This window comes from Mesoplodon densirostris, chromosome 2 (genome assembly GCF_025265405.1).
Source record: "Mesoplodon densirostris isolate mMesDen1 chromosome 2, mMesDen1 primary haplotype, whole genome shotgun sequence".
In the NCBI taxonomy this organism is placed as follows: domain Eukaryota; kingdom Metazoa; phylum Chordata; class Mammalia; order Artiodactyla; family Ziphiidae; genus Mesoplodon; species Mesoplodon densirostris.
Genome location: NC_082662.1, coordinates 111,281,258 through 111,290,075, shown reverse-complemented (window position 1 = coordinate 111,290,075; position 8,818 = coordinate 111,281,258). Strand labels below are relative to the sequence as shown.

At 46.4% G+C, this 8,818-nt stretch overlaps 1 pseudogene; it reads left to right on the top strand.

The window, feature by feature from the left end:
- The first annotated feature begins 1,647 nt into the window (after nt 1-1,647).
- LOC132482168 (WW domain binding protein 1-like) lies at nt 1,648-3,201 on the top strand (annotated as a pseudogene).
- Nucleotides 3,202-8,818: the final 5,617 nt, after the last annotated feature.

Here is an 8,818-nt window from a genome sequence, read left to right as displayed (position 1 = left end):
ATAAATTGTGTCATCTTTGTGTCATTCAATATTCCAGACTGTGGCTGGAGCATCCAACTGGTCAAGGCTGAGTCATGCCCCAGCACTTAGCCACCACAGGGTGGAAGAGGGAATATTTGGTATCTCTAGGCACTGTAGTGAAAATGATGTTCTGCCTCTCACAGACTCACATAAAGGAAGATTTCCCTCAAGTAAGAAGAGGTTTGGGATGTTGAGCAGACAAAAAATGACAAACATCTATTTTTCGGTCTTGGCCCCAATCCAACTATATGCTGTTTATAAGAGACTCACCTAAAATTTAAAGGCATAAAAACATTGAAAGTAAAATGTATGCTAAGTAAATACTCTCCAAAAGAAAACTGAGGTGCTATATTAATGTCAGACAAAATAGACCTTAAGGCCAGAAGCATTATTAGGGATACAGAGGAATAACATTATGATGAAGGGCAAAATTCAGTAGGAAGATGTAACAGTTCTCAACTGTATGCACCTAATAAAATAGTCTCAAGAGAAATAAGAAAGCAATAGGACTATAGGGAGAAATTGATAAAAATTGTAGTGGATAATAAACACATTCTTCTCAATCATTGATAGGTCAACTAGACAGAAATCAGTGAAGATATAGAATATCTAATTAATACAATTAACAAGCTTGATTTATAGAACCATGCATTCAACACTGAGCAAACTCATACTTTTCCATATATTGTTTAATCACATTTGAGTTGGCTTTGGGGGGTTTTTTGGTAATGTGAAACTAAAAACATCCTAATTCCATGTATTAAATCCCTTTCTGCTTAGAATAGCTAGAATGGTTTCTGTTCTCTGCAAGTAAGCCTTGATGGATATAGATACCAAGCTGAGTTTATCCCAGAAGTAGAAGTGTAGCATGTATATATATATATAAACCATATGAATACCTCAGTTGTTGCAGAAGAAGCATTTGATACATTTCAATACTAATATAGAACACCCATATTAATATTCTTAGCAAAATAGGGGTAGAAGGGAACACCTTTAACCCAATAAAGGTACCAACAACAACAAAAAATGTATAGCAAACATCCTACTTAATAGTCAAAAGTTGAAAGATTTTCCTTTTAAAATCAGAAACAAGACAAAGATGTTCACTAGCTTCACTTTATTCAACATCATTCTGGAGGTTCTAGCCAGTGCAGTAAAATAAGATAAAGAAAGGGGCTTTCCTGGTGGCGCAGTGGTTGAGAGTCTGCCTGCCGATGCAGGGGACACGGGTTTGTGCCCCGGTCCGGGAAGATCCCACATGCCAAGCAGTGGCTGGGCCGGTGAGCCATGGCCGCTGAGCCTGCGCGTCCGGAGCCTGTGCTCCGCAACTGGAGGGGCCGCAGCTGTGAGAGGCCCGCGTAGCGCAAAAAAAGGGAAAAAAAGATAAAGAAAGAAAAAACAAAGATTTAAAAGGAAAAAACAAAAATGTTCATTATTCACAGATGTCATTTCCTTCAGAATAGTCTACAGAAAATATGAGAAATAGGCAATTTAGCAAGGTGTCTGGATGAGATACATAAGTCAATTGCGTTTCTAAATGCCAGTAACAAACAATAAGCACAAGGAAGAAGAGGGAGGAGGAGGAGGCAGGTGGCGGTGCCATGGCGGAGGAGGGGGAGGGGAATGGAGAGGAGAAGGCTCCTGGGTGGTGTGGCGCTCCTGCTCCCCCAGGCACTGCCCAGCCCCCTGTCAGCCAGGGCTGAAGCCCCGCAGATCTTAGCTCTCCTCTCATTTTCGGCCTCACGAATATTAGTTTGTTCTCACACACGCTCAGCCTGCAGAAACCGTTAGATGTTCTCAGGTCGCCACGAGGAAAGCTGACGGTCCTGGACCTTACCAGAGCTGTGTCTGGAGGAGAGCCCTCTCTTCCAGGTCCAGGATGCCCCTCATCTGTGGGTGCTGGGCACAAGCTGGCTACTCTGTGGGTGCTGTGGTTGTTGGACTGACGTTTGAGGGACCATCAGGACCAGGTGGAGCAATGACCAGTTTGCTAGATTCTTAGAAGTGGAACTGGGGACTGTGGGATTATAGGCTCTCCAGGGCCTAGGCTGGGTGTCCCCATCCAGTGTCTGGCTGACCATGCCCACCTTCAAGATTCCTTGATTGTGAAATGAGAAACTCGGGGGCCTTCAACCCTAGTCTCCTTTAGCCTCCACTGGCCAGATGACAGGCACTTCACCAGGATAAGGAAACCTGCGTGGGTACCAACAATCAAAGCTCCATCTGTGACATAGGACACTGCTATGGACAGTCTCAGGGCTGCAGCTACTACTATGAACTCTGGTGGTTCTGGCTCGTGTGGACCATCATCATCATCCTGAGCTGCTGCTGCGTGTGCCACCACCGCCGAGCCAAGCACCGCCTTCAGGCCCAACAGCGGCAACATGAAATCAACCTGATCGCCTCCCGGGAAGCCCACAATTACTCAGCGCTGCCATTTTATTTCAGGTTTTTGCCGAACTCTTTACTACCTCCTTATGAGGAAGTGGAACCGACCTCCGACTCCTCCCCCACCATACAGTGCCTTCCAGCTCCAGCAGCAGCTGCCTGCACAGTGTGGCCCTACTGGCGGCAGCCCCCTGGGCGCCGACCCCACCAGGGGCTCCCAGGGGGCTCAGAGCAGCCCCCCGTCCGGGCCCAGCAGAAGCAGCACGCGACCCCCGAGCATCGCTGACCCTGAGCCCTCCGACGTGCCAGCAGACCCAGCAGCCACCAAAGCCCCCGAGATGGAGCCCAGTGGCTCTGTGGCCAGGTGGAGGTGGACCCTGGAGCCTTCCTGGACAAGGATTCCGAATGTAAGGAGGAGCTGCTGAAAGAGTACAGCTCCGAGCAGGGCGGCGCCCTCCCTGACAGCAAAGACAAGACGCCCGGCAGACGTCGCTGCTTCACAGGTGACTCGGGCATCAAGGTGTGTGTGTGTGCAACCGGGGCCACCATGATGACGACCTCAAAGAGTTCAACGCGCTCATCGACGGTGCTCTGGACGGGGCCCCTGGACTTCTGCGACAGCTGCCACGTGCCGCCCCCTGGCGACGAGGAGGAAGGGCTCTGCCAGCCCTCCGAGGAGCAGGCCCGGGAGCCCGGGCACCCTCACCTGCCGCGCCTGCCTGCCTCCTGCTGAACACCATCAACGAGCAGGACTCCCCAAACTCCCAGAGCAGCAGCTCCCCCAGCTAGACAGGCCCTGCCTGTGCCCGAGAACTTGGCGACGCAACCAGGGCAGGGGAGAACCGTGAGAGAAGCATTAAGTGACTGTTCCTTTTTTTTTTTTTTCTTTCCCCTCTGCTCCTGGGTTTTCCTGCATCTCCAGGTACAGTTTGGGGTGTGGGTGCCTCGCCCCCCATAGATACAGTGTCACGGAGGGCCGAGAAGTTGTCCTGTGACTCATTCCTCATACCCCACCCCGTCCCCCTTACCTCTTTTCAAGTCACGTGTCACTACCTGCTTGGGTCAGAGAGATGGGCGTTTCAGAAGCCCCCAAGGAGGGGATGAGACTGTGCCCTGAGGTGACTGTTGGTGATGGAGTGGATTCATGTTCTGGTGTGAGTTGATGAGAACCTCGCCGCGTCTCAGTCTGAGAGGTGGCAGGTCTCAGCCCTGGGTGAAGCCTCAGTGGTCCGGGGATTGTCGCCCCTCGCTGCCAGTGTCTCTGGAGCCGGAATTGGGCTCCTCCTGTGGGAGGATGAGAGCTGACTGGCGATTGCGTGGCGGGTTGGTAAAGGGCTTGTGCTCTCAAATTCCAGGTGACGAGATCGAGGTGGCACGATGCATCCTGGAGGGGCCCCTTCCCAGCAGGTCCTGGCTGGCCGCAGACTGGTTCAAGTGTAGAAGATTACACCTGCCTTCTCTTTGGTTTTTTTCTTTTAAAAAAAACCAACAACAGAAGGGAGCTGAAAATAAGAACTTCACCAGTGGGCAGGCAAGAATTCTGTTTTGGAAAAGGAAAATTTGTGGCTTTTTCCCAACTTGACCTTCAAAGAGTCCTGGCTACAGTTGAGCCAGAAGGAGATGTTTTGTGTGCAGGCTTGGCTGGGGGCTATCTCTGGAACTTCTGCGGGTGAGCAGGAGGCCCTGCGCTGTGGCAGTGGATGGAGGTGCAGCTTTCCGCATCTCTCTCCTTTTCATCTGTGCCCACAGGTGATCACTACCCTCCCCCATCCCAAACACACGTCTGCCGGCCTTCACGTCTCACTGTTCTCTATGAACAAATGAGGAGTCTGTGGGACCTGAGAAAGGGCGGTCCCGCAGCCTGACTCTCACACAGTATTTTCTCTTGATTCTGATTAAGTTGTTTTGTTTATTTGTTTGTTTTTTCAAACTGACCATTTGGAAAAAATGCCTTGGTTATCTGTGGTTTTCATGCCCTTTCCCTGCTCCGCCCTGCCTTGAGTGGGGTAACTAATTTTTGTAGGCTGTGTCGAGTGTCTAAGTGGCCCAGGTAGGAGGGTGAAGGCAGCCATCCTGAAGGACCACAGGATCCTTATTACTGTAGTTTGGCTTCAAAAACCAGTTGAGCTCTGACAGGAATAATCTGAATGGAGAAAGCAAACTGCTGAAACTAACATTCCCTGTCCAGCCCTGTTCATATGAAGAGTTTGGTTCTTCCCCCACTGTTGAACGATGACGTTCAGACTAGGCATTGATGTTATGGTAAGAAAGGAAGGTATATATGAATACACATGTATATATGTGTATGTGTGTATATATGTATACACACACACACACACACACACACAAAATAGACAAATCCAAGGCTGTGAGGTGAACGAGTGTCTGAGATTGGAGTCCACAAAACCAAAATCCATGTTGAACAAAGTGCAGTCCGTATACAGTGACTTTTTGGATAAACTGTATGTGTCTGTCCGTTGTGTGTAAGCCCCCAGCCCTGTTTTCCTGTGACTACACTTTGAACGGCAGCCACTCTGCTCACGTTACCCACACGTTTGGAGCAGGCGGAGCCCTCTCAAGGTAATTTATTTTACGCATTTACTGTTTACTGAGCAAATGTCTGTGCACTTGGATGTACTCAGCAGAGCTGTCGGCAGCAGTCCCCACGTTTGCCAGATATACTGTGCTCCAAGTAGAGGTTTTACTCTACCCATCACTGCAATTTGCACATTGCTCCGTGGACACTCAGAGGCCTGTGTTCTGCTCCCTGTAAACGGAAACGTGCTCTGAGCCTGTCTGCCTCCCTCGGCTGCTCCTGGCCCTCGGCCTCAGCCCCCGGGGGTGTCCACAACCGCTCGGGACAGAAGCCCAGGGTGGAACCTCAGACAGAAGCTGGACTGGATCTTCACTGTCAAGCTCGGACTGGCTGTGGCCCAGACGTCAGCCCTGCCCAGAATTGCCAGAAGGGTTTGGCAGCCACCACAGTGCCATAGGGCTTACCTCCGTCTGCTGAGGTCCAGCGCGTGGCCGATGTGTGGCGAAAGTGGGCAGAAGTGTGCCACAGCCCTCAGATGCCTTTCCTGCCACCTTTTGTTTTTTGTTTTTGTCTCAACTCACTGAAGTGTCACAAAGGAGATCAAGTTTTACCAAAATGAACCCTGCTTGAGTTAACTGGTCGAAGGGATGGATTCTGGCCCTCTCAGGATTCCTTTTCCAGTCAGAGTGGGGAACTGGTCCACGTGTTTACTGCTGGGTTCACTGCAGCATCCAACCCAAAAGGCACGAGAAGAAGAAAACGCAACGGGTGGAGCTGGGCTTGAGTACAGCGTCACAGTCTGGCCCCTGCTACACGAAGCTGCCCTGCATGACGAAAGGCGGAAGTAGGGAGCTGAAGGACTCGTGAGGGGGCTGGGGAGATTTGAGGGAGTCTGGTGTTCCAGGTGAACAAGAAGAAAGGGGTTGGTCGAGGGTTTGGTGCTACAGTCGGAAGATTTGCAAATGCTAACACATTCCCCTGTGAGGCACATCACCTTTTGTCAGTTATTGTGAATATGTGTATTTTAAGCAATAATATTCAGCTGGTCAGACTTTTCTGGACAGTCTCGGTGACGCATTTCCTGTGCTATGATTGTTCTGAGGACGGAGTGGCTCTAACCACTGTGAGAAGCCCAAATAAAATTGATCCCCGAAAAAAAACCCAAAAAAACAATAAGCAAATGTAATTTTAAAAAGACACCACTGGGAATTCCCTGGCGGTCCAGTGGTTAGGACTTAGCGCTTTCCCTGCCGTGGCCCAGGTTCAATTCCTGGTTGGGGAACTAAGATCTTGAAAGCCATGTGGCGTGGTCAAAAAAAAAAAAAAAAAACAACCCCACATTATTTACAATAGCATAAGAATATATAAGGTATTTAAAAATAAATCTAAGAAAAGTTGAGCAGGACCTGTTTGGAAGAAATTATCAAACTTTACTGAAAGTCATTAAAAACACCTAAGTAAATAGAGAGATATGCCATATTTATGGATTCAACATGGTAGAGCTTTAATTCCAACTCTCCCCAAATTAACCTTTAGAGGCAGTGTAACTCCACCAAAATCCCATCAGGGTTTTTTGAGAAAACTGACAAACTGATTTTCTTAATTGTACATGGGAGCTCACAGGCCCAAGAATTAAAAAGACATTCTAAAGAAAAAGAATAGGGTGGGGAGATTTCCCATATCGGTTATTAAGGTTTATTACAGAGCTATAGTATTTTTGACATGGGGTATATGTGCATGTGTAGATAACAGACCATTTGAGCAGACTAGAAAGCCCAGAAGCAAATTGCACATTTAGGGAAACTTGAGTTATAACAGAATGGGCATTTTTTTTTTTTTTTTTTTTTTTTTTTTTTGCGGTATGCGGGCCTCTCACTGTTGTGGCCTCCCCCGTTGTGGAGCACAGGCTCCGGACGCGCAGGCTCAGCGGCCATGGCTCACGGGCCCAGCCGCTCCGCGGCATATGGGATCCTCCCAGACCGGGGCACGAACCCGTATCCCCTGCATCGGCAGGCGGACTCTCAACCACTTGCGCCACCAGGGAGGCCCAGAATGGGCATTTTTGACTGCAGAAAAAGAATGGACTATTTAATAAGTGATACTGGAAAACAGGATATCCATTTAAAAAAACACATCTATGGTCAAGAGCAAACTTTAAAACGTTTAGAAGAAAATACAGAATGTTTTTATGACCTCAGGATAGGAAAAGATCTCTTAAACCAGACACAAATGGTACAACATATATTTTAAAAGATGGATAAGTTTAACTTCAGAGTTAAGAACTCCTGATCACCACAGACACGATAAAGTAAGTAAAAACACAAATCAAAAATTCGGAGAAACATATTTCTAACAAAGGATTAGTATCCAAAGTTAGAAAAATAACTCCTCCAACTGAATAAGTAAAGGACAAATAATAGGAAAATTAGCAAAAGACATGAACTGGCATTAAAAAAAAAGAAACATGAAAGGTACAAAAATATATGAAAAGGTGTTCAAGTTCACTAGTAATCATTGAAATACAGATATTAATTTTTTATCCACTAGATTGGTAGACATTAAGAAGTCTGATAATACAAAGTGTTGGCAAGGATGCAACTCATCCAAAGTTCTTATACACTGCCGATCAGTGGTATCGAAGTACAAACTGATAAAAATCTCCTGTAGAAAACCATTTAGCATTACCTCGTAAAGTTGAATATACATATTCTCCACAAACCAACAATTCCACTCCCGTGTATATACCAGGAGAAATATAAAAGAATGCTATTGTGGCATTGTACATACAAGCAAAAACCAAACAACTCAAATGACCACAGCCTGGAGAATTATCACAAAAATTATGGCATAGTCACAATCGAATATTATAAAGCAGTGCAAAGAATGAGTGAACGAACTAGAGTTGCATCCAATAATATGGGTGACTCTTAGAAACATATTAGTGAGTGAAAGAAGCAAATTACAGAAGATTGCATACATTATTATATTATTTTTATAAATCTCAAAATAAAACACTATTTACAATAACAATACACTATTTAGGGATGCATACTTATGTGATAAATCTATTTTTGAAAAAGCAAAGGAGGGAATTCTCTGGCAGTCCAGTGGTTGAGACTTGGTGCTTTCACTGCTGTGGCCTGGGTGTGCAACCAAAAAAAAAAAAGAAAAAGCAAAGGAGTGATATAGAAAATTCAGGATAATTATCACTTCTGGGAGGGAGGCAGGAAGATGATTTAAAGGAAAGAACACACAGGTAGATACACTGAAATGGTAATGTTAAATGTTTTAAACCGGGTAATGGGTTCATAACAGTTCATGTATTACTATGTTTCATAACTAATATGTTACATATCTTCTTTTGAACGTATCAAGGACTCCCTGGTGGTCCAGTGGGTAAAACTCCCCGCTCCCAAAATCAAATCATGGGTTTGATTCCTGGTCGGGGAACTAGATCCTGCATGCTGCAACTAAGAAGTCCACATGCCACAACTAAGGATCCTGCATGCCACAACGAAGATCCTGTGTGCAGCAACTAAGACCTGGCGCAGCCAAAATAAATAAATAAATATTTTAAAAAGTATTAGGCTTGATGAAGGCAGGGAAAAGAACAATTTTCCTGCACTGCAAGTATATTATCAGAAATCCAAAGTTCTTTGGCATACAGAACTCATTGGCTCCAGAGATCACTATGTGTTTGTGGGGGTGTCCTCTGAAGAGCCAAAGAAGGAACAGCTTAGAGAGAGCTCATTGGAAACTCTTGCTTGTCCGTGCAATTCTTGGTTTTGGAGGGGCAAAGGGCTTTCCTTCCAGATAAGTCAACCTCCAATGATAACAATTCAATGGCAGTCATGAAATATAACATGGTAG